The sequence below is a fragment of the Canis aureus genome, chromosome 10 (assembly GCF_053574225.1).
Source record: "Canis aureus isolate CA01 chromosome 10, VMU_Caureus_v.1.0, whole genome shotgun sequence".
Lineage (NCBI taxonomy): Eukaryota > Metazoa > Chordata > Mammalia > Carnivora > Canidae > Canis > Canis aureus.
The window spans coordinates 56,293,691-56,300,018 of NC_135620.1; the positions used below are offsets into that span (position 1 = coordinate 56,293,691).

General features: G+C 47.0%; 1 long non-coding RNA gene across 1 annotated transcript; it reads left to right on the forward strand.

The window, feature by feature from the left end:
- The first annotated feature begins 859 nt into the window (after positions 1-859).
- LOC144321755 (uncharacterized) lies at positions 860-4,722 on the forward strand. Its single transcript, XR_013387282.1, has 4 exons — positions 860-998; positions 1,442-1,548; positions 4,343-4,598; positions 4,703-4,722. It is a non-coding gene; the product is annotated as an uncharacterized LOC144321755 (long non-coding RNA).
- The last annotated feature ends 1,606 nt before the right edge of the window (positions 4,723-6,328 follow it).

Genomic DNA, 6,328 nt, shown 5'->3' on the forward strand with positions numbered 1-6,328 from the left:
GCGGAGAGAGATGGGGTGTTGTTCAATTTTCTCGTTGAGGGATCCCTGGGTGGTGCAGTGGTTTAGCGCCTGCCTTTGGCCCAGGGTGCAATCCTGGAGACCTGGGATCGAGTCCCACATCGGGCTCCCAGTGCATGGAGCCTGCTTCTCCCTCTACCTGTGTCTCTGCCTCTCTCTCTCTCTCTCTCTCTGTGACTATCATAAATAAATAAAAATTAAAAAAATTTTCTCTTTGAGGTTTTAATTCAATCTCTGCCTTAGGGGTGGAAAACCCCCTTCCATCCTCTCATCCCTTTCCCTTCCTCTTTTCTTGCTTGAGAGTCTTAATTGTAAAGTGAGAGAGCACCAAAGAGGCACCAGAGGCCCCGCTGTTGGAGTCTTGGAGACATCCCTCTGTTTTCTCTGGTGAGATCTCTTCCAGGGTGGCTTTTGAGGTGGGAGTCCTCTTCCTTGCCTCTGATTCTCTTTCCCAAGAATGACATCCTTGATGAAGTCCACTTTTCCCCTTAAGGAGAAGCAAGCAGTAGGGGAGAAAGAGTCCTGTTACTGCTAGTTACATGGTGACTTTGACCTTAGCTGGCCCAAACTTTTCCTTATAGAGTTTGGAGAACTGAAGTCCAGACACACGAAGAGCTTTGCTCAAGATCTCAGGGTGAGTTTGCAGCAAAGCCAAGGCTGGTCTTCCTTAGTCGCTCTCCCTTGCTAACGTGCCTTAGCCCTGCCAGCCTCAGCCAAAGCTGGGACCACCACTGGGCCTGGTCAGCAGGGGACACAGTGCAGTCCGAAGTGGAGTCTATCAATCCCAGGTCTGAGGCCTGAGAAACCTTTTTGGTCATACAGACATTCCCTTTGCAGGATTCTGTGTGCACCAAGAAAGCATTCTCTGTTTCTTCCCTTCCCAGAAATTAACTTTCTTCCCTTGTTTCCTATAGTCAGAGCAAGCACCCACCTCCATCCCCAGCATCCAGGGCTTTGAAGTGGGACCTACCAGTTCACAGGTGGGTCTACTTCACTTCAAGGAAGCTTAGTAAGCCTTCCCATGCCAATCCTTATTAAGACAGCCAAATATAAACATTAAAGAAAGAGAAAGTCCTTGAAAAAAAACCGAACCAAATCCTATAAACTGCTCATTAAAATGTGGCCCTCGGGATCCCTGGGTGGCGCAGCGGTTTAGCGCCTGCCTTTGGCCCAGGGCGCGATCCTGGAGACCCGGGATCGAATCCCACGTCGGGCCCCAGTGCATGGAGCCTGCTTCTCCCTCTGCCTATGCCTCTGCCTCTCTCTCTCTCTATCATAAATAAATTAAAAAATTAAAAAAAAATGTGGCCCTTATCACTCTAATCCCAATCTTATCACCACACTTCAGTAGAACACTTCTTTCAAGCCGGTCAGAACACTGTTTTCAGGGTCCAACATTGTACCTTTGATGTTTCTGTTTCAGGGCCCTTCTCCTCACTCTCCATGGACAAGATACTTGCACTGGATTCCATTGTCAAGCCTCTCTGACTTTGCAAGGATGAGGGACAAATAGTTGGAAGGAGGAGTGAGGTAGTGCTTCCTCCGCCCCCTGCTTGGGCTCCAGCTACCCCCTCCTTCCCCATCAAAGGATCAAAGGGAGGGATGAGTTATCACCTCAGCAGGGTGTGGTGGCCCTGGCTTCCTGGTAGGAGCCGATTTCTTAACTGATTTATTTACTTCCCTGGCCCTTTTCTCATCTTTCTGATTAATAGTTTAGTTGGGGGTTCTGGGAAATTTATATCCAATTGTTACCATAGCAACCAGCTCTCTTACACAGGATACCATAGAAAATGCATTTGGGGTCTTCTGAAGGAGTTAGGTTTACAAGGATCTCAGCATATACCAGGGCACAATGGGTAAGACAATGTTCCACCAATATGAGTAAGAATTATGAGCAAGGATATGAAATGGTCTTGCCACACTGTAAATTGGGAAGGACAGTTTTAGTGTCTTCCTTCTCCCCTTTCCTTGTCTATCTTTTCCGGGACATCTCTCCTCCTCAGTGTTTTCCATAGGTCCCCAGAAAGTTAGTTCCCCACAGTCCAAGGGGAGGGAGTCTCAGAGAGTCTCATTTCCTTTTGGCAAAAGGAGGAATTTGTAGCAGGGAGAACCATCTGAAGATGGAATTATGGAGCCGTGAGAGGTAATGATCTCTCCATCACTGGAAGTATGTGAATGGGAGCCCATCAGAGGGCTCTAGAGAGGACTGCATGAAAGATGGCGTGAGGGGTGGTATGTATGGGATCTCTGGATCCCTCCCAGCCCTGGGATGCAGGAGGTGAACTGAGCCTCCTTGTGAACCAGTTGCACCTTCCCCCAACTAAGCAGAATGTCAGAGTTGAGGATTTTAGCTCCCTGGGTGTCTGGGGTGTCCATTGTGTCCTCATAAACTAAATGCCCAGCATAATGCCTGGCCCATGGGTGAATGAATGAATTTCTTAGGGTTTTATTAAGTGCAGTAGGCACAATCTACTGTTTGTGTTCTTTTATTATGATAATAAAAACTTGCTGTTTAAAACCTGCCCAAGGGATCCCTGGGTGGCACAGTGGTTTAGTGCCTGCCTTTGGCCCAGGGCGCTATCCTGGAGACCCGGGATAGAGTCCCAAGGCGGGCTCCCGGGGCATGGAGCCTGCTTCTCCCTCTGCCTATGTCTCTGCCTCTCTCTCTCTCTCTCTCTCTCTCTGTGACTATCATACATTAAAAATAATAATAATAAAAAAAAAACCTGCCCAAATAACACCTTGAGCTGGAAGCAGAAAAAAATGACATTGTTTATAGAAGCCCCTCCCACATATTGGAGTGATTCCCTGAATTATAGTTGAGACTTACAAGTGTTTGTTTTTTACAACCATGTGGAGGCCATGCAGCATAGGGAAAGGCTCTCCGTGGATAAGTCCCTGATTCACCCTGTGCCTCCATTTTCTCCTTTGTGAAATGAGAGTAATAGAAATCATCAGGAATGAGCAGCTGATGGGTAGAGATTGCCTACAGTGTTGCGTCCAGAAGGATTCAGAAGTTGTTTCTGGGCTCAAAGAGTATATGGTAATAGGTTAGCAATGTCTGCCCTGGGCACCAGTCGGGACGTGGGGGCCTATGTGTTTTATATTAGTCAACCCTGGCCTAGGTGATCTTGAAGGGCCCAGATAGTTCTAGATGCCGAGACTGAAGGTCACTCCAGCCATTCTAGGTATCCTCAATCATTCTTTGCTGATTTTGGCTGAACTGTCTCACATGCTTGGGGCCTTTGCTGGGACAACTGGACTGACTCACTGCCTCATCCTCCAGTACAGCCTTGCCTGGGCTTGTTCACATGGTGGGGCCAAGGTTTCCAAGAGAGCAGTGATGGTACAAGGCCTCTTGAGGCTTAGACCTGGAAGTAGGATAATGTCACTTCTGCTACAGTCTATTGGTCAGAGCTAGTCACAGTGTCTGGAGGTGGGGAAATAGACCCCATGTTTTGGGAAGAGATGCAAAATCAACAACCACAAAACAGCATAGATACCAGAAGAGAAATAATGGGGCCATGTTTGCAAACAATCTTGCAAACATAATTCCACCTTTTTAAACAAAAACCAGAGCCTTGAGTTTATTACCCATGTGCCCCAATGAGCAAGTGGGGATGAATTCTGTTCTTTTCCACTGTCTGATTCAAGCCTATTTTTAGATGTAGTCTAATAAAATGAATTTCACACCTGGGTTACTCACCCACTAACAAACACTCTATTCTTATCAATGCCTGGGACAAACTCCTAGGCAGCCTAGATTTGTAGTTCCATTACCGCCCACCACAATAATTGTTAATTACTTGCTTTATTTGGTTCTGTTGCGTTTGCCAATAGTCAATTACCTATGTTAGGTTTTCTTGTGATCAGTGGGGCTTATCCAATATTGCAGCTCAGCTCTGTTTTTGTCTCAGAGATGTCTTTTCCAAGAGAGTTAAAGAAAACCCTTGTTCACTAGTTTATTGAATATTAGCCTTTATCTGCTTATTTCAAAGGATCCTTATTCACTGCTGCAAGCACCAAAGTGCTCAGGCTGAGCTCTTAGAATCGAACAAAAGACTAGAGATAAGCCCCCCTTTGCCTGATCTGGCTAAATCCCAGTACGTGGAATAGAGGAAAGAACAAATTGTGGGGTCCTGGGGCATTTGTTTAGTTCATGCCTGAATCTCTGAAACTGCCTATCCCCTTTAATCCAGCCTCCACATTGCGGCCAAGAGACCTAACACAGAGATCTGATCACATTACCCATGTTAGAGTACATTGATGGGCCCAGTTCTCCAGTCCTCCTTCTACTTATGTCCTGTGTTGTATGACTTTGCAGGTGCATGCCTTTGAGCGTGGACCAGGCCATGTAACTTCTTTTGGCGAGCAGAATGAGGTAGAAACACGCCATTTCTGAGGCCTGGCCTCCAGACATGTTGCATGCCTCCCTTTGTACCCTGTGCCTCTGCCATTGCCATGATCAAGGCACACCCACGTTGGCCCCGTGGTCTCAGGAGGAAAAGAGATTTGTGGAGAGCCAAACCACTGCAGCAAAGCCCAGCCAGAACCAGCCAAACCCAGTTGACCCCAGATGGGTAAGTCATAAACACGATTTTAAACTATTGAGATTTGGGGTGGTTTGTTATGTAGCAAAAGCGGATTCATCATTCTTTTTTTTTATTTTATTTATTTATGATAGGCACACAGTGAGAGAGAGAGAGGCAGAGACATAGGCAGAGGGAGAAGCAGGCTTCATGCACCGGGAGCCTGACGTGGGATTCGATCCTGGGTCTCCAGGATCGCGCCCTGGGCCAAAGGCAGGCGCTAAACTGCTGCACCACCCAGGGATCCCCGGATTCATCATTCTTGTGTGTAATCCCAGCACTGCTGGCCTATAGCTTCAGGCATAAGGTCCGGGGAAAGCCTTCCAGCATCTGGGCCCAGCTACTCCTTCTATCTTGGTGCCTCCAGCTCTCCCTTTTCACATTACATTTCAGCAATGACCCGCAATTCTTCAGATGCATCATGCTGGCTCACATTTCTCTGCCTCTGCACCAGATGTGCCCTCTGCCTGGAATGACATTCTCCTCTCCTTTGCCCAGAAAACTCCTATTCATCTGTCAAAACCCAGCTCAGGCATTATCTTTTCCAAGAAAATTCACTGTGGTCTCCTCTCCCCTGTGGTAAATCATTCTCATGTCTGTAAAAGGTCTGGACTCATTTATATGTCCACTGTTACCATGTGACATGGTATTATGATGTGGGTTCTTTTTATTTTGTTTTTGCCCATCTTTGCTTGAGGACAAGGACAGCCTTAATTAATCAATGTATTCTATTTTTTTAAAAAGATTTTATTTATTTATTAGAGAGAGAGAGAGAGGAAGAGAGAGAGAGGTAGAGACACAGGCAGAGAGAGAAGCAGGCTCCATGCAGGGAGCCCAATGCAGGACTCAATCCCAGATCTCCAGGATCACGCCCAGGGACTGAAGGCAGCACCAAACCGCTGGGCCACTGGGGCTGCCCCATCAGTGTATTCTTAGTATCAAGAATAGCGCCTGGTTCCAGCAATGTTTGATAACTAAATGAGGTGTTGGGTTCCTTTCTTGCTGGAGGATTTGCCCGCAATGGGAAGACGTCATTTCTTCCTTTTCCCCCCTAAATTCAAATGGTGGATTTGTTTATGTTGTATCATTTCACTTAGGGTCTGATTCCGCTGTAGCCGGTGCTCAAGCACTGAGTGAACAAATGAATCCTGGGTCCTATGGGTGCCCCTGCTGGGCTATGAACCCCTCCATGGCTGAAGCTGGGTTTTCTTACCTCTATACCCATGGTGCTGGCACCAGGTCTGTACATGGGCAGTATCAGAAAGTCCATTTTTTCAAAATATTTGTATTTCTGGAACATCTATCAAGTGCCAGGCACTGTTCTAGGTGCTGTGGATAGGCGGTGACCAGATAGACATGGGTCCCTGAGCAGGCATTTTAACTGGGGAGACAGGAGAGACAGTAAATATAGCTCGGTTAAGTAAAGTGTTCCTGCTTGTTCCTGTGGCCGGAGGAATTCACTTTGCATTTAGATGTTATGTTTGTGGGTGTCCAACTTAAAAATTAACCATTTGTCAATAGTGCTCAGGAAGCTGAGGCATCTCAAAGAGAGAATAGCTGTTCTCCAGAAGAGTGAACCCAGAGATACAACTAGAGGTCGGTGCTACACCTGACATTAGCTGGGGTACACTGTGGGTGGGCAGGGAAGTTTGGAATATGAGCCCTATTCCCACTGGCTCTAAGGCACATTGCAAGTTGCAAGTGCTGATTTGCAATCGAGC